The 24,262-nt window shown below is 38.3% G+C and overlaps 1 protein-coding gene across 1 annotated transcript in view; it reads left to right on the forward strand.

The window, feature by feature from the left end:
* Nucleotides 1-24,262, forward strand: part of KHDRBS2 (KH RNA binding domain containing, signal transduction associated 2) — a 735,331-nt gene that overhangs the window by 385,809 nt on the left and 325,260 nt on the right. The window lies entirely within an intron of this gene.

Below are 24,262 nucleotides of genomic sequence, written 5' to 3' on the forward strand. Positions count from 1 at the left end.
TGCTGCCATATCAAGACCTTCTCCCTGTATAAGCATACAGTTCAACATATCTCGTTTCTGCAGTTAGTAGAAAGTGATGTGTTTGCCTGTCCTGTTTGAACTTCAGGGTGCTGCTTTACTAATAAAGTATTTGGCTTGTTGCTGCTGTTTAACTTGCCATCTCATCTTGCATATTTCATCTGCATCTGGTATTACTGGTACCTAAAATTTTATAGTCTCAGATTAGCATGTAAATTAGTAATTGGTACTTGAGACCAATAACTGATGAGGTCTGACTGTGAATTTGGTCTATACACTTTCCATTTAATTTTGATCAAACAGAGAACATACCTCTGAGATTGTGTTTCTCTAAAGAACAATGCTGAAGTCAATGATGATTCAAGTTGTCAGAGAATCAAGGAATTATTCGATGCCTTCAGTGCATTCTGGAATTCACAGCTACATTCATGATGGAATGTGACTATTGCAATGGAAGACTTCAGCCTCAGATATTAGGAGCCTGCTGAAATCCCACTTAATCTTAGATACTGTTCTCTACATCATACCCAGAGAATTAGACATCAAAGAGTGTCAGCCCAAAAAAAGTATGAAACCATCTCCATTAACAGTAGGAATACCGAGGAGCTGTGTTTCTTAAATCTCATTCCTCACTGGAATTTTCATGCAAACTGCACTGCACGTGGAGGATTCATTTCCATTACCTCAGGATGCATTCATAGTCAATTCCTTAAATCCTCATATCTTTATATTCTAGAAGGGAATACATAAGTCTGTTCTCAAAAAAACCCAAATCAAACCAAAACAAAAACTAACAAGGAAACAAAGAAAAAACCCTACTACCCAAACCCAACAAAACTGACACAAAACACATAAGTAAAATTTTTCTTTCTTTGAAACTGCAAGGAATTTCAGGGTGTGAAAGGGGGCAAATAGTTGGACTCAATGATCTTAAAGGTCTTTTCCAAACTAAATGATTCTGCGATGCCAAATATTATCACTCCCAGCTTTTCTTCCAGAGGACCACAGCACTAAATCAGAAGGTACAGAGGATGTAAGCTCAACTCACTCATTGACCAAAGCTATCTAGGGCATTTGCCATACAAAACACAAATTTAACTAATTTCATAACTCCCACAAACAGGGGAGTTCTTGTACTAGCTACAACCTAGTTTGCATAACTGAAACTTGCTGGGATGAATCCCACAATTGGAGTACAGCTATTGACAGCTACAGGCTGTTCAGAAGAGACAGGGGAGGAAGGAAGGGTGTAGGGGTTGCCCTCAACATCAAGAAATGGTGTGAAAAGCTGTCTCTGCAGAATAACTGTGAGCAAGTTGAAAGCTTGTAGGTAGGAATTCAACTAAGGCAACAAAGGGAACCTTGCGGTTGGTCTCTGTCAGGGGGAGCCTACTGATGAAGCCTTCTTGCTCCAGCTACAGGAGGCATCACACTGGCAGGCTCTTGTCCTGCTGGGGGACTTCAACCACCCCAACATCTCCTGGGAAAGTGGCATGGTAACCTGTAGGCAATCCAGAAGATTCCTGTAATGCATGGAGGATAACTTCTTAAGCTAGGTAATAGACAGTCTTACCAGAGGGAATGCAATATGGGACCTGATAGTCACAAATGTGATTGAGCTAACTGAGGCTCATTCACAAGACTGGAGGAAGCCTAGACTGCAGTGGTCATGCAGTGGTGGAGTTCAGAGTCCTGAGGGATAGGGGACAAGTGAAAAGTCAGAACCCTGAATTTTAGGAAAGCAAACTTCCAGCTCTTCAAGGAGCTAGTGAACAGGCACTAATGGGAAACTGCCCTCAGGACAAGGGAGAAGAACAGAGCTGGCAGATCTTTAAGGATGCTTTCCTTAAAGAGTGCAAGAGCTCTGGATCCCCAGGTATAAGAAATCAGACAACAAAGGCAAAAGAATGGCATGGCTGAGTTGAGACCTGCTGGTCAAACTAAAGGGCAAGAAGGAAATGCACAGGCAGTGGAAGCAGGGATAGTTATTCTGGGAATAGTACAGAAACACCGCCTGATTATGTAGTAGGGATAGGGTCAGGAAGGCCAAGGTCAGGAAGGTCCCTTCCAACACAAACTTTTCTATGATTCTATGATTATATTTTCTTTTTCTTTGGATACTGTTTGTTTTTCACCTGGCTTGTTGCATGGGAATATAGTGAATGGAGTTGAACAAAAAATTTCTGTGCATGAACATAAATGAAGGAAAAGCATTCAGTCCGTATGACCAGACTAAAGCTAGTCCAAAACAAAAATCCCCAAAACACCTGTGGTGCATCAGGTCTTCATCTTGGTGTCCTTCTTCAGATCTGCTAGACTGCACATTAACATAGGCATAGCCCTTTTTGCCAGAATTCCCTTTCAGAGCAAGTTTTTCTCATAAAAGTAGAACAAAACCACACAGCAACCTAAATATAAGAATTCAACTGATATAAATCTAAAAACTCCACCTCATTTTCATCCCTTACACCTACTATTACACATTAGAAATCTGGCAGAGAGCTCTGTCAAATTGAACTATTGAACTCAGAGTGGCAAAAGGCCCTCCCCAGGCAAGACATTTAAATCATTTTCAAAGTTAATTTCCTGCTCCCAGACTGAGAACAAATCTAATCGGGTTTACTTCATTCTTCTGACGAACAGGAAAATGTTACCTGCATACTCAACAAGGAAAAGTGTCCTAGAAGGCAGCCAGAGCACTTGCTTTGCAGCGCCAAAGAAGCCTCCTCTGCAAAGCACTGTGTGTGGATCAGCATGTGAATGGGAATTTGGATTTAACCTGTCAGATTTTCCTGGTCTCCTGCTAGCCCTGTTTTATAATGAAATTATGAACTGTTTACAAGCCAGTAGTGCAGCTGGGAGATTGAAAATAATCAGAAATATACAGGATAGGTGCAGGGGTATGTGTCAGATAACTGGCTGTGCTTTTAAAAAGACCCACCTCTGGTCCCTCTGGACACCTGGTGGCCAAGACTTTTCCTAGGTTCTAAAAATATTTCCATGGAAACTTCTGATAACAAAACTTCAGTGAGCATTGGAAAGAACTGAATGAGGTTACTAGATTACTAAAGAGAGTTTGTACAAGAATAAATAAAAGTGCGTATACACATGAGAACAAGAGAATATACATGTATATATGACACAGCAAGACAAAAGAGGGTTAATTAACAAATAAGTCACTGTATTATCAAACATAGAAGACAGCCAGCACTAGCTTTCTAAACAAAAGAATTTTCAGATTCTATTTCTGCATGCAATTATAATATTCCACAAGAAAAAATGCACATAATGGCACCTGAGTTCCTAAGTGTTTTGAATGAAATAGTGGTGTATATTTTGGGTTGGAGTTTGTTGTTTTTTTGATTTTGGCTGTTTGTTTTTTTTTTTTTTGGTGAAAGAGCTGATACGTACTTCAATATTTTTGAAGTGCTGTAACTAAAATTTTCTCAATGTCAGTATGTGATATATGACTTTCTATTGTTCTATAAAGCAAAATGCTATACTTGGGAAAAAAAAATGAAAATACTTCTTTGGTCAATTTCAGTTTATTTTTTTCAGACCATCCAAAGAGATCATATTTTAATTGCTAAAAGCATAAATCCTCATTAATATTTAATTTTAGTGTTTGTACTTTTATTTGTGCATCGTATATAAGTATAAAGATTAATTACTTCAATGGATAGAGAGTTCTTAAGTATAGTATTTCTATGAAATAAGAAATAAAGAAGAAAACTTCATCAAACTAATATTGTAGGGTTGAAAAATCATAGCAATTACAATCTCACCATTAAAAAATTATTAGTTCAAGTCACTGAAAACTTATTTTTTCAAGTTGTTGAAAACTAGGTAATTTCCAAGTAGTTCATTTATAGTTGATTTACTCAGAATGTATGTCAGGTGCCTTATTCCTTACTTTTGTCTGTCCAGAAACTCTTCTTTTAGCATTCAAATTTAACCCTAGTGACTGACGGAAATTTCTCTTCCTGATGAGCAATAATATAACTCACCACACAGCATGATTAGTCCTGCTGCGAGAATTGGGAGTTAGTGCCATTGGTTATGTCCTTAATTTTACTTTCTTTGACAAGTACACATAACCTTTTGCATAACCAAAAGATGCATATCTTCAAACTACTCCTCAGTGACCCTAAAATTGTCCACCAAACTAAAATTGCCCCTTCCTGGCACTCAAGGAGACAGAAATATTTCTTTGAATACTCTGAAACAAACTCAGTATGAACAAATTAGCATGCTATATTTTCAAGGATCACTTATAGAGCCCTGATATGACAAATTAAATTGCCTATGTGTTATGGATAGGAGAGGGAAATCAGGACCTTAACTGAAAACTACAGAATACTTTTCTCCCATTTTGACCTTCAGGAGCATATAATGGAAGAAGCATCATCCTAGTTTCGTTCCTGTATCTTCAGATTTTCTCTGTTCCTTTCTTTTTAATGTAGGTACTACTAAGTGTAGTACTACTAATCTTCCTACAAATCTCAGACTATGCTCTAAGTTTAATATATACTATCTGCAATAAAATAAGCAGGATTTGTTTACTTAGGAAAAACATTATAATTAGCATTTCCTTGCCAGATTTTAAAAAATTTCTCATTTAAGGTCTTTTCTTTGTATGTTTGAACTTCCTCTGTATTGCAAATGTTTCACTGGTTCAGACTGCATTTTGATGAGAATTGATATTTGAGCAACATGAAAAGACTCCGTTTATCAGTCTGCTCTGTTGTTGTTAATGGAATATTGTATCATCGTGAAAGAACTCTAAGTTTAAAAAAAGGGTTGAATTATTTTTTTAATATTGTCTCTTGTTCAGCAAAGATTACAGGTTCCTCCTCATTCTATTACTTAAAATTTTGTGTGCTCAGCAAAATCATCTTTAGATCAAGTTACAGAACTAATACAGTGTAATAACTTATTTCTTTTCTTTAACAAACCTTTACAGCTGTGATTTAAAACAAGCCACAGCATGAACAAAACAAGTGGAGACACATCCCACAATGCCACCCTTATTATGCATCATCAGCCAGGTGATTGTACCATCTGGTACAATCGATATTTTCATCCTCTAACTTCAAAACACAGATAGTTATAAAAACCAGATAATTAAAATTTAAAATCAGGATGTAAAAGAAGGAATTAATTGATTGCTTCAGGTAATTTGGAGAGAGCTCACAGTGTTTAAATGAAAAAAATGGAACCATGTTAGCTATTTAGATAATTTCATAAGCATGAATGCATTTTCTAATGACTTTTAGCAGTTCTCCATACATTGAACATTACTGCTTCTTATGCTTCATCTCAGTACATTTCTTGGCAAAATTTTGGCTGTATCTAATTGTCTTTCTTTTGGAAAATACAGTTTCATCCAATTATTGCATAGGATATGTTAGGAAAAAGAAACCAAAAAACCTCCTTACTTTATGTGTGGTCATTCTTCTAGACAGATGGTACCCACAAAATGCCCAGTGCATTGTCAAGATGACTATATTACAGAAACTCCGGAAAAATTAATATGTAATGCTTACCAAATGATCCTCATCTAGATCATCATTTCAGAATCAGGTTTTAAGATAAGAATAAAGTGAAAATATGCCATATTTACTTAGATGGAGGGAGTGAAGAGAGATAAGGAAAAAATTCCAAGTATTTGCTTCATAACTGGAAAGTGGTACAAGTAATTCACTCACAAACAACAATGCTCCCATCTTGAAAATCAATAAAGAAATTACTGTTGGCTTCAGTTCCACAAGGTCCAAGCCAAGACTCTCTCTATATATCCAAAATATCCTAAGCCCTACAGCATACATCCTGTGGTGTGAATAGCTTGGTGATATAATTATTTACATAGGTGAATTGCAAAGAATTAAAGGTTTCCATCATGCTCATGGAGTCATAATTCTTATGGACCAAGTAGCACTTTCTTTTGAAAAACAAATGTTGCCTCTCATGAAAGAATAGAGAAGGTGTTTACTATTCTAAAAGCAGGGTTGCCAAAATAAAACTGTTGTACAATAAGCACAGTAGTAAAGATTATGGAAAGCAGATTTAGGAGCAATTCGTCATAGAAAAAAAACAAAACATGCATGGTTGGAGAAAAGGACAGCTTTAAAGCAGACAAGTATTTCCTTGGAACAAAGGCAGCAGCCTTACAGTCAAGTTGGTCTGAGCTTAGCTTGGTTATCTTAAATAATTAGACAGCTTGAGAGAAAGAGGTGATTTGAACTTGGGGAGAAGAGGGAGGAAGGGGAGGAAGAGGAGGATGCTATTAACCATAGCATGACACAGAAACAGGTCACTATTACTTATGAGACACTGTCAAATTAGACATAATGTGGTAAAAGTTGTCATGTGCTAACAAGTTACAATTTCTATTGAGTTTCTGATATGTAGTATCCATTACAAATGAAAAATATTATGAAAAGGAAAACTGCGAATTTTTGTTCCACAACTCATATTTGAAGACCATAGGTAAATAAGATGGTGATATTTTATGGTGTTCCTTTAGTAAAGTCACTTCATATTTCTTTAAGCTGTGGCACAATATTCAAGCCATTCTCTGCCATAAGAAGCCATCTGTCACATCACTGTCTTTTTTTATTTTCATTTCTGTTTGATAGCATGCAATGACTGAACATATGCCCTGGACAATGGACAAATGTCCCTCCTGGCTAATATAAACTGTTCAGGGGTGTTTGCTGGTAGAAATCATTACACCTCTCATCCTTCCTTCCAGCAATCAGCTGTTAGCTCGGAAAACCACCACAGGAGGCTCCAATTCAATAGTATCTCCTTCATTATTCTCTGTAAGCCAGACTGCTGGCCAAGGCAGTAGTTGATTTGACCACTCTTAATCTTCTCCCAGAGAAGGCCAAAGGTCATTCTGCTTTTCAGCTAAATACAACTATTATATATTGTAGCCCTACTGAACTGGATGAATCCAGAAAGGAGGTCGGGAAGAAGAAAAATGCATTAAAGGTTTCCAGTATTTTACCATGTGCCTCAAGTGTTCTGCTATAGTCTTAATTAGAATATTGAGGAGAAATGGCTAAGTAGCACTGGATAGCTAGATGCTCTAAATACCAAAATCAAGTAGGGGAAATTCAAAATGCTGACATATTTTTATTTAACACAGATGATGCTGGTTTAGATGAAAGAATAGGGTTTTAAAACCTACCCAGATCTGGTGGTAACTATGATAAGTTGGAGAAGGAATATTAGGGAAGAAAGCAGTAGCAAACCATTCCTTACAGAGAGGGGGGCATCCCATCTTTCACTACAAATATTTTAGAAGAGTATGTACTTTCCTGAACTTTTACTATTGCAGAATGGTGCAGGCCACTGTTAGTGAACAAAATAATTTTTCAGCCTTTCCTGCCCAAAGTATATCTCACCACATTCTTCATGACTTATTCATATCCGATTATGACCATTTTTGAAGTATTTGTGAAAATTCAGCAAACGCAGAAAGCGACTTAGAAAGGAAGCAGAAAGTATCTGTGCTTGAAAGAGGCCATTTTTATTAGTTCGTTTCCAGGGTTCTTTGAACAACACTACTTTCCATTAGCATTATCATGGAGACTCCTATTAGCAGAAAATGGGCTTATTGATCTTCAAGTCAAGGTCATCAACTGATTGCGAAGGTCATCAATTAATCTAGATATATTGTAAGAAAAATGGCTTACCATGATTCAGATCTCCTGGGGAGGTATGTTGCAGTTCTATTATGTTGGGTCTTTTTCATGAACACAAATATGTAACGGCAAACATCTGAGATGCCTATATGAGAACAACACAAGTTAGATTAACTTGATAGGATCACAAGGCACATGAATATATATTTTTTCACTTTGGGAATAGGTTTTATATATATAGCCAACAGAGGAAACATCACTTACTTTGTGGTTTTATATTACTAGAGTATATCTGGTGCTGGGAATTTTCCAGGTCAGTTGTTATTACATCTTGTGACATCACTTGTCCAAGTATTTTAAATTGCAGGTACCAAAAGCTATGATGATTCAATAAGTATCTAATCAAAGACAACTTAGCAAATATAGTCTTAGTCCCTGACAGCTAGAGGTGGTAATTTTCTTCACATAAAATATACCGAACCAGATTTGCCTGTTAATAGTGTAGTCTTCAGTAGGTTTGTGTGATTTCAGTGGTGACCATTCTTACTAAGTGTTTGAGCCTCTAAATTGCAGCAATGACTGGGAACCCTGTTAGTTCTAAGACAAACTAATAGGACCGCCCCAAAATATGGCTATAAAATTTGAAGATCTACAGATAGTTGCAGATACAGATGTTTACTAAGTATATTGCTCCATATTCTTCCCCGTGTTCCATTTTATTTTCGCTTGCTAAGAGTCTTTCAGGACACCAACGTTATTTGCCTTATCTTCTCCAATGTTCCAACCTTTAAGACTGTTTAAACAAGCCAGAGCCTTGTTCTCAGGTGCACCAGGAGCAAGCTCATTCATTAACTGAATGGAGCTAAACAGTCCCTGACCACACCTGAATCCAGGGAACATAACTTCCCACATCTAAATCATTTTACCAAAGCAATGGGCCAGTTTGTAACGTTAATTAACCTTTTTGACCAGCATGGTCACAGCAAGGCAATTAGAAGCAAAAGTCAGTGGTTGATTAATTTTGATTTATTTGATGCATTCTGCTGCTTTTACAGAGAATTTGCAAAGTCCCTAGATGCAGGAGTCAGCTTCCAGAGGAAAAAACCTCTGACATTCCAAGGTTTTCCCTCACTGAAGTCACCTTCCTTTTTGTGCTTTTTCTTAGTTCCATGTTGTAATCTTAAAACAGGATGTGTCCTCCAACCTCTCTCTTAGAGATCTTTTAAATCTTTCTGAAGTTTTTAAACTACTCCTATTCTTGCCTGCCCAAAGCAGAAAAAGCAGAATCCTCCTCCTACAACTGTCTGTATTCACCTTCATGTTTAGCCATGACATATACCTACATTTTGATGTGGAGGCTTATACTGTCTTCTGAAAAATCAGTCTTCTAGAACTTAGACATGCTTAAAACCTTGCATGCACCCTTCCCTGTGCCATCTCCCCACTTTTAAGCATATTTAATCCACTAATAATAGCAAGAAACTGAAAGATTTAAGCAAAATGGCAATATTTTTAAAGGGTGAATTTCCAAGCTGCTCACAGGACAAAAATTATTCTTTACACCCTTTCACCTTTGATGACCTCTGAGCCTGACAGAGTTACTTCCTAGGCTCTGAATAAAATGTATCTAAGGTAATTACATGGCAATAATTAGAAGATAAATTCTGCTTTCCAGCTTCTGTCTTTCAGTTTTCCTGGTCTTATTTTCCTTCCGTTATCTTCCACAAAGTGGCAGATATAGTTTAAGCTGTTCCTGTTAATACTGATGACAAGAGAAAAACTATTTTCCCTAGTAAAAGGTTTGATTGCTTTGCTTGTAGGAGAAAGATCAGAAAAGGGATAGAGTGCACTTTGGCCTATACTCATATTTGTCAATGGGTCTCCTTTCTGCACGTAATGCTGTGATATGAAATCAAGAGAAAACTATTAGTTTCTTTTAGGGAACCAGTTTTTCTGAATGCCTGGTTGAGAGTCGAGGTACAGTGAACTCAGGTCAGATTTCTAAAAGAACTGGATGACAACTTCATGGAACAGGTCCTAAGGGACACAGAAGGATGCTCTGCTTGATCTGCTGCTTGTCAACAGAGTGGATCTTGTAAGAAAAGTGGAGACTGGTGGCTCTCTTGGCCACAATGACCATGAAGGGATCAAGTTTAAAATCTCTGTTGACAGGAGGAAAAGTGCCAACTCTTGGCATGAGGAGAGCAGACTTCAGGCTGCTCAGGGAATTAGTAAGTAAGGTCCCCTGGGATAATGTTTTTGCACATGCTGGGGTCCATCATTGCTGGTCACTTTTCAAACATCACCTCGTAAGGGCACAGGAGGACAGTTCCCAAATGTCGGAAGTCAAGCAGGTGAGGAAGAAGGTCAGCTTGGATGAGCAGGGATCTTCTCTTGGAAATAAGGCAAAAAAGGAAGGTGTATGCCTAGTGGAAGCAAGGTCAAGTGACATGGGAATAATATAGAGATGCTGCTTGCCAATGGCAAGTTGAATATGAGTCAGCAGTGCCCTCGCAGCCAGGAGGGTTGTGTCCGGGGGGCATCAGGCAAAGCATCACCAGTTAGTCGAGGGAGGGGATTGTCCCACTCTGCTCTGCACTGGGGAGGCCTTACCTTGAATACTGTGCGCAGTTTTGGTCACCATAATACAAGAAAGATATTAAGCTCTTAGAGAGTGTCCAAAGGAGGGCAATGAAGACGGTGAAGGGCCTGGAGGGGAAGCCGTACGAGAAGCGGCTGAGGGCATTTGGTCTGTTCATCCTGGAGGAGACTGAGGGGAGACCTCCTACAACTTTGATCTCTTGTCTGTGGTATCCAGTAACAGAACCCAAGGAAAGGGCCTGAAATTGTGTCAGGGCAGGTTTAGGTTGGATATTGGAAAAATGTTCTTCAAAGTGTGGTTGGGCACTGGAACAGGCTCCCCCGGGGAAGTGGTCACAGCACCAAGCCTAACAGAGTTCAAGGCATTTGAACAATACTCTTGGACACAAGATGTGACTCTTGGGGATGGTCCTGTGCAGGGCTGAGGGTTGGACTCAATGATCTCTGTGGGTCCTTTCCAACACAGCATATTCTGTGCTTTTATGAAGATACACTGCTGGGAAGAAGTATTGTGATTTATCCCCTTTTTTGACTTCAGGAGTTCTGTAGGATTAGGAAGCTGGTTTCCCTCTTAACAGCTGCTTCTTTTCTTAGGAAAAATAAGGAGAATTGCCAGAGATGCAATATATTTTTTATATATATTTAATATAACTTAATATATTTAATTGGTTCTTCACCTAACACATTTAGGGGAAAAAAAAAAGGATAGTCATACAATTTCTCCATTAGAATCATAGACCCATAGTGTAATTCAGGTGCAATAGCACCTGAGTAGGTCTCTAATTTAGCCTCCCACTCAAAGCAGGGCCAGGCACAGGATCAGACCAGGCTTATTTAGGGCTTTGCCTAGTCCGGTCTTGAAAATTGCCAAAGAAAGAGTTTACATAGTATCTCTGGGCAAGCTGTTTTGCTGCTGGGCTATCCTCAGGGTGAAAAGGCTTCTCCTTATAGTCAATTTAAACCTATTTTCAACTTAGGGTTTTACAGGAAGCACTTCCCATCATGAAGCATTGTGGAGGGCCTGGTTCTGCCTCCTCAACACCCTCCACATAAGCACTAGGGTCTATTCTTTGGTTCCCCTGAAGCCATTTATTCTCCAGGCTGAGCAATCCCAGCTTCCTCAGCCTCTCCTCACAAGGCAAGTGCTCAGCCCCCAAACATTTTGGGTGCCTCAGCTAACTCATCATAGCTTACTGAGGTCTTTTTCGTATTGAGGGCCTAAAATTGGATGCTGTTTTATGAATGAGGTCTAACAAGTGCCACGTAGAGGAGAATAGTCTCTTCCCTCTGTCTACTGGCCATGATTCTGCTGGCTCATGTTTCACTGTTCACCAAGAAGTCACAATATTTTTAAGTAGAGCTTCTCCTCAAGCAGCCCCAACCTGTATCATTGCACCTTCTCAGGTGCAGTGCTTTCCATTTTTCCTTTAATCACAAGGTTTGTATGGCCCACTGCTCCACCCTATCTGCTACCTCCTGAATGACAGCTCTGTCATTGAGTGCAATCCAGGACCTTCCCTGAGTTGTTTAAAGAAAGATTTGTCTGATTACTCAACAGAACGTGGGATCTCCCACCATGGACTCCTACCACAATGCCACCATCACTTACCTCTCCTCTGGTCTTGACCCATGAGCTCTCCCCTAGCCTGTTGTCCATCCAATGCAAGAGCTTCCTACAACTGAGCTGCTATTTCATACAGAGAATGACTCCTCCAGCTCCTCTGCTGCAATCTTCTTTGCCAATCTTTCCTCTTACCACATTTTGTCAGGTGGATCCCATTGCTCTCATTTTCAGCCTTTAGAGCTTCTTGTGTTTGTAAAAACCATAACCCCATCTATGACACAACTTCTACATGATGTATTGACCTACAGGATTGGCCTATCCTTCCGCAAACCCTTCTCTTAGATCAAGAAAGCGCCACCAGGGCTCCCATTGCCCATGGACTCACCCCAGGACTCTGCAGCCCCTCCTGATGTCCTCAGGATCTCCCCTGGCCAGATTGTTGGTGATCACTTGGATGAGCAGCAGTGGAATCAGTTAGCAACAATGTGAAAATGGGGAAATTAAGAAGTGACTGGATGTGGTTTTATGGTCATGCCTTAAAATGCTTTGTTTGGAGATTCATTACATGGCTAGATTTCAATTTCAGAAAAATAACACCTGATCGAAAAAACCAGCTATGGCCTTTTCATCATCGTGATCTCTTCTCCCATGTAACAAACAATAATACAACAGGAAATGGGCTCAGGTTGCTCCAGGGGAGGTTTAGTTTGCATGTTAGGAAACAATTCTTCACTGGAACAGCTGTCGAGCATTGAATGAGGCTGCCTAGGGAAGTGGTTGAGTCACCATCCCTAGAGGTACTTAAAAGACATGTACATGTGGCACCTAGGGATGTGGTTTAGTGGTGGACTTGGCAGTACTGGGTTTCCAGTTGGATCCAATGATCCTAAAAGATCTTTCCCAACTTAAACAGTTCTATGATTCTATGATACCTAAGATTTTAGTATACATAAGAGATTCTATATTTGGCCCAGATTCTGTTTTCAAGTAGTTGGGGTGTAAACCCACAAACATTTCACCTTTAATCAAGGTGAAGACTCTCCTTAGAGGAGCCTTTTTATTTAATATGTCACTCTTCTGGCTTTATATGGGTGTTAATGAGAGCAAAATATGATTCATTACAGTCATCCCTACCTTTTTTTAGTGCCCTTTTTTAATCCTTACCTTTATCAAGGCCTTTCACATGTCCTGCTGATGTTTACAGAATAGTCAAGGAGCACCTTTATTTTTAGTCAAGGTTCTCCTTTAAAAACCTTGCCAGTGTAATGTGTCTTTGTTTGGTTATCTAATCTATGAGCAGATCAGTCCTCTAAGGAAAAAAATGTTAACTTACTCCCAGGAGGCCACAATAGCTGTTATACAGACATATAGCTGTATTCATCTCTCTCTTGCATCATCATTCTGGTAAAATAGATTTGTTAGCAGCAGAAAATACTTTGTATTTATATCCTAGTTTCCATCCAAGGATCTCAAAGCACTTTTCCAATAGTAAAAAAGAGAAATCTTAATTAAGATAAATAAGTCATCCAGACAAGTATGGCTACCAATATTTTGTGGCTAGGGAAGTCAAAATATGGGAAGGTTATATGACTTGCCCAAGGTCATATTGGAGACAAACAAGAGGATTAAGGGGAAAAACTGTTAGGTTATTAGAACCATTAGATCATTTTCAATTCCAAGCTATAAGCTTAAAAAATTATTTTCATTGCTATGAATATTTTGACATTTTAATTAAAATTAAAAAAAAAACTAATCAGTTTTTATTTAACCCATTAAATGTTTTTGGGAAAAAAACCAAAAGTATATCAAGGTACAAAATGATCTTTTTAAAAACATTCTTCAAGCATGTGTCCTTAGGACACATCCTATAAGAAGACTAAGAAGCTAACATCATGATTTACGTCCCAGCATTATCATCCCTAGCGTATGCAATCTGTGTGCTACAAATATTTATGTACCTAGTGGTAGACAGGTATGAAGCAACTCTAACATCAATATTACTACACAAAACTAGGAGCTATTCTTCAAACATGAGTGGGAAGTTCTTAAATTAGATATTTGGTGTTTGTTACATGGCAAGGCCTGAGGTCTCAAGGGAAACTCAGAGAAAACTCATAGAAGAAACACTGGACGGAAAAAAAAAAAAGAGGGGACAAGGGGAGAAGGATTTATTGCCTACACATAGCCACTTCAGGCATGGTGGGATGTTTGGCATCCAGCTGCAACTCTAACAAAGTCCACTGTCATGTTTGCCAGCCTTGTATTCTGGAGATTTCAGATCATCTCTAATAGGACTACATATTGCATCCCAGTTTACCCTTTTCACAACTCAATAGTAAAATATAGGTGCCTTTAACAATATAGACACTAATATAAATCACTGTTAAACCAGATGCTTCCCATTTAGCAAGAATATTTTCTTTATCACACATATAGTGAAAAAATGAAATCCACCGCTAGAAGTTTCTGTGAAATCCTAATATCCAAACTGTATTTCATGATAATTACTAAAACACTAGAAGCAGTTTCATGATGTGCTTCTAAATCTGTGTCAATCACATAATTACTCTTTAATTCAGCCCAAAAAAACTAAATATGATTTATGTGGGCATTGTATATGATAAACACAGAAAAATCCCAAATTTGAATCAATATACTGTCTGTTACAAAAGCCACCATACCCAGGTTATAGAAGGAAAAAAGCTCCTCTTTTTGACTGTCCTTATTCATGCAGTAGACTGTCCACTGATTAGAAAGCAGATCATGCCTTCCTTGGCATTTACCCAGTTGCTGTCTGGACTGAAAGGTTACAGAAGCACACATACCATGGCTCTGCAAAAAGCAAAAGGCCAGTGAGTCATGTATTCTCAGTGCCTGAGGCAGAGAAAATACTGTTCACTTCTCAGAGCTTCTTTCCACATTCAGTCCTCTGAGGGAGTATCAGACATAAGGTATCAAGATGCATTAGCAAGTTTGGAGACTGGCAGTTTTACTAATTTTCTCTGTCAGGTTCTTAAGTGCAATGTAGCAGACAGCATATGAGATTTACTTCCCCGTACCAAAATTTCCACCTGAAAACCTAGCCCACCCTTTCCTATCTGATTTTCATATAATCTAAAAAAGATTAAAGCTTGAGACAAGAGCTAGAATTCAATTCAAGCTGACAAAGTTGTTTGCATTAATGCTTTTTTGATAAGACCATCTATTCTTTAGCCGTATATCAATCAGAAATGTTCTGATTTACAGGAACTTCCCTGATTAAGTAACACAAAAAACAATAAAGTAACAAATGTGCTGCAAATCTTATTGCCCAGTTTGTAACGGGGCTCTCCTACACTGCCTTAAAAAAAAAAAGAAATCACAGTCCCAGCATCTTCTACTTTAGTGAGACTGAAAATTCCATAAGTGTGAATGCTTAAACTACTCCTTTGGCTCAAACTAGTGCCCAAACCAATGTGCATCAATGCACATTGCAGCCCTCTGCAGTTGGACCCAACCTATCTCATGGCAAATGAGACTCAGCTGTCTCAAGTGGTAAAGTCAGATTAGACCATCAGAATTCCTACCTGTACAGACCCCACACAAGCACAAGAGCAACAAGCTAATATGGCTGTGTCTGACATGGCACTGGAGTTTTTCACAGGACTGAATCCAGACCAAATAGCTGGTTGGAAATAGTAGAGTGGCATTGGCTTCAGAGGTTCTACATTGCATGGGACTCGTTGTGAACTCTGCCCTTTCTATGTCCAGACTAGTCGGACTTCATCAGACCAGGAGACAGATCATGGCTAACTTTCAACCCTTCTTGGTTTTTCATGGCCCCCTTCCTGTGCAAAGTCCATCACCGTCAGAATTTCTGCCTGTAGTCTACAGCTTCCTTCCTAAGCCAGGTTAGAGGTCTAGTGAAGTTAGTCTTATCATTCTAAAATTTTCATCCTTAAAAAAATCCCCTTCAATCCCCTGAATTTGATCCAAACCACATTGGTATTTATATACAGCTCCCTAGTGTCTCCTCTGTATGTTTAAGGTCTGCTGCTGATTTGATCAGTCAAGCACTTGGCTTACATCCTGGCACTGCCAGGATTCACAATCTAAGGACTCTTGTGTCTGCCTTACCTGTAGCATCAGACCTGGAGGGTGTATGTTCTGAAAATATCCTCTTTCTTACCAGCACCTCCAAACAAAAACCATGACAGCTTGTTACAAGTGGTCATAAGTGAGGAAGTTTACAACCTTTGTGTTTACTATATTAAAACCTATGCAGGGACTGGGGACTGAACACTGATCCCAGGAACTTTGAATGGTCACCAGATCAGAAAGTACATCAGTAGTGAATAGTTACTTCCCAGAAAGAAATTTAGAAATGTTTGGTCACTGTGCTAACACAAGCTCTGTAACAGCTTGATTTATTTATACTGTGAGCATGACAAAGAAAATTTAATGCATTTTCTTAAATGACTTTAATATATTTTCCTTATCCCTTTTAAACTTGGCTTAAAAGATGATACAGCAATTTTCAGGTAGAAAAGCAAAGACTAAAAAGCATGTAATTCAGCTCACAATGGATTTTACAGGCCTCAATGGAATTAATTACTGAGAACTTGCACATGTAGTAATTAATTTCATGCAATTCAGCACCATCTGCAGATGCATTATTTCCTTTCAAAGCTACTATAATTTGATGTAAAAGAGAAATTGTTAGGAGTTTTTAGGCAGCAAAAGCTTTTGTATCTTGTTTATGCCAAAGCAATTAGATAAGGAAATTAAATATTATTTGAAAAACATAACCTCTTTTTCCATTGAAGAGAAAATGACTTTCAGATTTGGGAAAAAGAAACTTCGATTTAGGGCTGGTTTTCTGGGAGGTTTTTTCTGGTTTAAAAAAAAATTCATGTTTTTTTTGGCAGAAATCACTTCTTTTTGCAGGTGAAGTGTGCAATTTTATCAACCCTTGTACCAACTGCAAGAAAAGCCTACTGAATATACATTGTTCTATTGAAATAAATTCCAAAATTAGGCATCTTCTTCAGCAATGAAGCATACAACAAAATTTAACTTACACAGCATCAGAAGATAGTAGTTTTCTTTGTATTTCAAAGCCACTCAACCAAGTAACAAGATAACAGTCTTTATTTTTATATCAGACATGTAATTTTTGTGACTTTCTGAGTCATTGTCATGCCTGACAATTACCATTCCAGTGGCAGATCCCAGGGGCTTCCTCCCTGCAGAGCATAGCACCAACCAAAGGCTTTGAGGGATGCTTGAGGACTTTCTTACCTGCCCTGTAGAAACAATGGCAACTGAAGCAGAGTTAGGATTAGAAAAGCCTGCACTGCATATACTTTTCTGGTGCCAGCTGCAGCTTGCTAGCTCATGGAGAGTAATGACCCAATTGCACCTCCCATGTGTCACTGCTGCTGGCTGCACTAGCCAAGCACTTCTCCCATCCAGGCACTCTGGGAGCTCAGAAATTAAGAACTCAATTGGCCACAATTTAAACACCTGCACATCCTTAAACCTAGCTGCAATCTGGCCCTGTGGCATTAAAAGAATGAGGAAGTGAAAATTCAAATACTGCTTCTTTATGACAGAGTATGAATAAATAAGAATGAAAGATTTATAGTACATTAAACCTTGTGAAATTCAACCACTATAAATATAGTGTACTTTTGAAATTATAGTGGCAATTTGGAAGTAATTGAAGGATACTATGTGTAAATGTGTCTCTATATACAGGCAGCTCCTTTCACCCAAAAATTGTAGAGAATAAACAACACACAATACAATTTATTTTATACCAAAATGACACTCTAGAGAAAATAGAGAGCAGAAGCAGGATAATGTGACAGAAAAAGGCACACAAAGGACACTGTAAAAATGCTCGGGGGGAGAAAAGGAGAAAAAAGAAAAACAGGACAATGTGCTAAGCTAAAAACCTAGGCTGCAAAAAGGGAGAAATAAAGGTTGGCTGATGTGATACGCTAAAAGAAAGAGATGAAATGAAAGGGATAAGTTTAACAGGAAAGAAAAAGTAGAAAGAAACATGGCAAAAGAGTGGAAAGGTACCAAAGTAGTATTCAGAAAAAACAGCTAATATAATGCACATAAATATAAAGCTAGTTCAACGGTAAAAGAAAAGAAAGAAAGATTGAAGGGACAACTCAAGGTAGGTTGGACATTCCTTTCTTCAGAAAAAGAGACCTATGTAAAAATGGCACAGCATGAAAGTATGCAAAAAATTAAACACATGAGGAAACAGTGGGGAAAAAGGTACAATGAAAAGCTTTGCACCAATGTCATAAAAGACAGGATTTTTGAAAATGAGAAAGACAGTGGTTGAAGGAGGTGATTCTGTCCCCTCTACTCCACTCTTGTCAGACCCCACCTGGAACACTGCATCCAGCTCTGGGGTCCCCAGCAGAGGAAGAACATTGAGCTGTTGTAGTGAGTCCAGAGGAGGCCACCAAGTTGATTAGAGGAATGGAGCACCCCTCCTATGAGGAAAGGCTGAGAGAATTGGGATTGCTCAGCCTGGGGAACAGAAAGCTTCAGGGTGACCTAATTGCAGTCTTCCAGTATCTGAAGGAAGCCTACAAGAAAGATGGAGAGAAACTCTTTACAAGGGCATGTAGTGACAGGACAAGGAAGAATGGCTTCAAACTGGAAGAGAATAAGTTTAGAATAAATGTTAGGAAGAAATTAATTACTTGAAGGTGGTGAGGCAATGGAACAGGTTGCCCAGAGAAATTGTGGATGACTCAGCCTAGGGTGTGTTCAAGGCCAGATTGGATAGGGTTCTGAGAAACCTGGTCTAGTAGAAGGTGTCCCTGCCCACAGCTGGAGTTTGGAACTAGATGATCTTTAAGGTCACTTTCAAACCAGGCCATTCTATGATCCTATGATGGGGTCATGGGGAAAGAGGCATAGTTCACAGCACAGACTTGTGAGTATCTGAAAGAATATAATTTGTAGTGTTAAAGAGCTTCTCTTTCTTCCTCCAGTGATTTTCCATGTGCCCATTATTTACCAGTGACTCAAGGTAATTATGTATACAGAGGATTAAACGCAGGAGGCCACAGAGCATCCAGGATACTAACATAAGATTGGAGACATGACACAGGGTCTACAAGAAACTTGGGCTTTTTTAAAAGCAGCACCTGGAGCCTAGGCATATCCTAATCTTCTAGGGTATCTGAAATAGCACTAGATAGTTAGGCAGCCAAGTCCAGCCCATGACCTAATTCTTAAGGGGATAGGGCCTGAATTTTTTTGACATGATATCTGCTGTAAAGGTTTTACAGCTGTGTGAATAGAGCTGCAAAAGGTCATTTCACAGACATGTTCTTAGCAGCCATTAACAGGCAGAGAGAACACTACCTTGCTACCTTATGACCTGTCTGTATGTGATGCGACTGGGAAGTTGCTGGTAGGAAATTGCTATGATTTTCACATTCTCCACTACTTCTCCAGAAACCTGAAAACCCAGCTCAAACTCTAAAGTTCTTCCTAAACCAATAGCCAAAAAATAGTTCCTAACTAGGTCACCTTGTAAATTTGCCACTTTTTCTAAGGGAGAAATTCCTATTTTCATCAGATACTGGGGGGAGGTCCTTAAAGTAATTAACTTTACACAAAGGAGTTACCTTCACTATGCCATGTGACAGGAATTTTAGATGGCATGAACTTGAGCTGGAAGAGCAAGGACCACTTTTTGTTTAGAGAAATTCATCCATACTGAAAATTACTTTTTATCGATTCATATTTAGATTTGGCCATGCTTTAAGTAACCAGGAAGGCAAACTATTGGTGAAAGAAGTAGAAACTGTAACACTTTCTACTAAAAAAGTGAGCTGCAAAACTGGGACTGACATCTCATGTGGGTAGTAGCACTTTAATCAGCCTTGTAGGATAGAAAACAACATCTGTTTGTTAGGTGGACATGAGGACATTTCCATTTCCATTCACCTTAACCAAGTCTAAGGACAATTTGTGCTCTCTCAGCCCTAGACAGCAGGAGAGTTTATGGATGGCTCATATGGTATTAGGGGCTTTGAACTAGACAAGACAAAACAAAACAAAGAAGTCCTCTGATTTACTAGGTAGTCCTGACAGTCCTCAGACTTTTCAGGGTGTTGTACACTGGGGGAATCTGGGAATCACTGAGAGCAATCCATCATCCAGGCATCAAAGAGAAGAGAGTTAAGGTCATTGTAAAACTGTTCTTCTTCTTAGCACACCAGGCCTGGAGAACCAGGTCTGAGAAAGGCTCAGAAGACTAGCCTTTAAAACTAAGGAATGAGAGAAGTAAAACTTCCAGAAACGAGAATTGTCCATAAAAAAGTACATAGAAAATAGCAGATTTAATTTGTTTCACAAGTAATAACCTTCCTCAGCAAATCCAGGGTAACATACTGTGATCATCCCATTGAACACCTGGCATTTGAGACTTGTTTCTCCTAGCTGTCTCTCACATAAAAACAGTAAGAGGATATAAGAGAACAGAATGCACTCCATCCTCCTCACTTGTACTTTTCAGGAGTAGAAACTGATCTCACATCTTCAGTGGAGACTCTTGATTTTCAGTATTTTTTTCAACTTTTCTTTATTTGCCTTGTGGGAATCTTTTTATCAGATTAGCATCTATTTAGCACTTCCTTACCCTTTTGTTGCTTCTGTGAAAAAAGCTGGAGCAACATCTGTGTAACTAGTACCAGATACACAACACAGGAGTAAAATGTAGAAGAATGCTGTCATTAAAGCTCTCAGAATGTTGTATTTGTAACAGACATATATACTCTATATGAGATCATGTATTCTTCTTTCAATTTTTAAAAATCTAACAGATTTTAATTGTATTCGAAAATGTTTCTAATGCATCCAACCTGGTGAAAATCCTAGAGAAAAAGCCTTCTCCACAAGCAAAATAAACTTCGATTTGTGGGTTGTTAATATTGGGATAACTACAATACACTGTTGAAAGAGGAGGAAAATGTTAGATTTTCAGTAATTTCACATCTTCCTTTGAATAAAATTGGCAAAGAATAAAGACTTGTGAAACACTTCAAAATTAACACTTTCTGGTATTGAGGTGTATCAGTGATTATGATGTGCAGCTCTCATAATAAAGCAATAAACATACACATCTTCCAGCTAGTAATTATGGTAGATTTGTACAATGTGATTCTAAATGTGTGTATTTGTCTTGAGTAGTACCTTTTTCTCCTAGTTATATCTCACTGAAATCATGGCATATTCAAGAAGATAATTCAGTGAATAAACTACAACGAAGATGAATACCAAGTCTGGTTATTTTGTTATAAAATTTTAGGGCACATTTCTTTCTATTCTCCCTGTCAGTCAGCAGCTCCAAATTTAATTGCATTTCCTAATTATTCCCAAATCACTTATAAGTAAAATCTTATCAGTTGTATGTAAAATGTATTGTTGCATTTGGGATCTCAGTGTTCAAGTGAAACATTGCACCTTTCTTGCTTACTACAACAGATATTAAAGGTTTGCATAGAAAGATGAATCATTACTTCTGTACATGTCCTTCAACTTTCAGCTACAAGTTTGGGACTTTCTTTGAAAAGACAGCTTTTGCAAAGATAGTCTTGTACACTGCATTGAATCCAAACACTGCACTTCAAACTCTTGAAAAAATATATCAGAATGGAACTTGTGAACTGGTGCCATTTGCATCTGTAGAAATAAATATCTGAGCCAAAGGCAATGCATGGTAAGCATGGTTCCACAAGCAGCTGAGATTCATGAGATCAGACATAGGGAGTAAAAACATGAGCCAGTAAAGGCATTCGCATGTCCATGTGTTTGCTTCTCAGGAATGTTAGAGCCCAGAAAAAGCATGACTGGCTGGCCCGATTTCCTCTGTGAAAAGCATTAAGACAGTAACCACAGCAAGGTGGTGCCTATTTTTTTGAAGTTTTCTCAAAACCAGATTTAAGAAACACTGCATAATATTACATTTTAAAGCAGTTCATTCACAAACTACACACGGTTCCAGTGGAGAGACAGAGTAAGATACCTGCTGTCCATAGGAAATGGAGTGACTGGGTTCATATGAATCTGCTATTGTAAGCTGAGGCTTTTTGAGTGCAATAAAAATTTTTGCTTGCATTTTGAAACACAGTATTTATAGCCAGAAATTCCAATTTTGTTTTTCAATTTCTTCCCAATCTGTGTTTTCTGCCAAGTCTATTCTCACCTGTGTTTGCCTCTACGTGGAGGATATTACATCCCAAGAATAGCTTTCTAAACTCTGGATAGTTTAGACAATTACTAAACTATCCAGAAACTCAGTCATCACAAATGGGTGTATAGTTGAGTTCCTCTTTGAAAGAGACCTAAAGGATATGGAAGGTGTCCTTGAAAAGCAATTGGAGTAAATATTGTTAAGAAAAATCCCATGAAACAAAACAAAAAATTCTTTAGTTTGTTTTTGTTTGTTTGAGGTGGGGGTTTTTTGCATGTTTTTTTAACTAAAATCAATTGTTTCTGCAATAATGCATTTATTACCAATACATTAAAAAGTACACCAACTTGCAGTGTAATGACATTGTGACCCTTCGTAGATGAAAAATCAGCAACTTAACAAATGACTGAAATCTGAAGTAACCAAACAACAAAACAGTAATGCAGTAACCTTACGGAAAATAAGAGTTATAATAATAGGTAAAAGAGGAAAAGCAAAGAATATCAGTGCAACCACAATAAACATTTTTTTTTGCTTTTCTTTTAAAAATATTACAGATTAGAATTTACTTGTTGCTAAAAAACATGCTTCTGGATAAAATACTTCGATCAATGTTCTCTGATATTTTCCAAGAGCTACAGTGCAGTCTTTCAAATTGAAAAATGTCTTTGAGATTTATAATGCATTTGTCATCTGGTGAACAGAATTCTACTCTCCAGTTTATTTGCTTTTTGGCAATCAATAAAGCTATTTGTACAAAAGTCCCTTTGAATTTGTCTAGTCTGGTATTTTCATTTCTGTGAAGTAAACAAACATGGGATAAATAGGAATTTTTATTTTAGCTATTCTATTTGTGACTTGAATCACCTGAGACTAATACTTTCACAATTCAGAAGATCAAAATGAGATCACTTTTTTTAAAAAAAAAATCTCAGACAGGAAAACCTAATAACCTTTACTGAACAAACTAAAAAGTTTGCAGCTTGTAAAAAAAGTATTAATATAACTACTGATATTTAACTGAATTTAACACTTTAAAACTGATTTGTATTTTTTGTTTGGCTGTCAGCAAGCTTCTGCAGACTTCATTGTTTCCTGCACTTCATGTTTTGTGATTAATTTGTAAGACTAGAGTAAACTTGAGTTTGAAAAATTGGTACCTACCTCTACACTGGTACTCTTTAGTTCACAATATGTTTAAGAAACACTTCAGAAACACTGAAAAATGGATTTTGTGATCATTTAAGGATACATCCACTTTATACATCAGCCCTGAGGCAAGCTCCACTATCATATTCCTTCTTCCTGCCTCCTCTGGAGTGTATTCCAGTGACAAAAGCCAACATCTAGACAGCATCCATATGATAACTTCTTCTCATCCTAGTCATTACTTTCTACTCAACTATTATGTGTTCCTTATGTCTCATTTTAGGCTTTATGGGGGTGCCTCATGCAGAGATGCTGGAAGCATGTAAAGGCAGAGAGACACATTGGCTTTTCATATCTGAAACTCAATATGTGACAATAAGCTATGTTTGCTCTCCAGTAACGCAAAGACTTCAAATGGCTTTTCTTTTCATTTGAGGCTTATGTAATCACATTTGTTTATGCCCTAATATGTGTGAACTTATGTATATGTGTATAGACACATCTTTTGTTGGTTTCTGTGTCTGTCAGTAACTTTCAACATGCAGCCAATTCCAAGTTAACATAACAGAGCCACAGGAATTTCAAAGTATATGAGGCTCCTCAATGTTACAGGAAAATAAGCATCCAAGAACCAGGGAACAGCAAAGGCAGGAACACCTCTATTTATCTTTTTTCGTTTGGCTCGCACCATAGCCCAGAAAGAAGAGTTGTCTGACTGTTTCACACTGACTAGCTGTCCTGTCAGCACGCACTCACCCTGCAAACTAGCCAGGGCATATGCTGCCACTTGACTAGGCAGAAAAGGCAGGAGAAATCTGTATGTAGATGTAAGAGTTAGGAAGGAGCAGTAAAGAGCGGAATGAGGTGAGAGGTATAGCAGCCAGGGGCGTATGAGACGAAAAACTGCTCCAGGGACCAGAGATACGGAGTGTTTCCTATCAGTGTCTTTGTTTCTTTTCTGCTCGAGGAACCATCTGCTTGAGGAAATCATAATTAGATAGCTTACATCAGGTACTTGGATGGAAAAAAGACACGTAGTTTGAACTACTTCATAACCCAGAT

This window comes from Pseudopipra pipra, chromosome 3, assembly GCF_036250125.1.
Source record: "Pseudopipra pipra isolate bDixPip1 chromosome 3, bDixPip1.hap1, whole genome shotgun sequence".
NCBI classification, from domain to species: domain Eukaryota; kingdom Metazoa; phylum Chordata; class Aves; order Passeriformes; family Pipridae; genus Pseudopipra; species Pseudopipra pipra.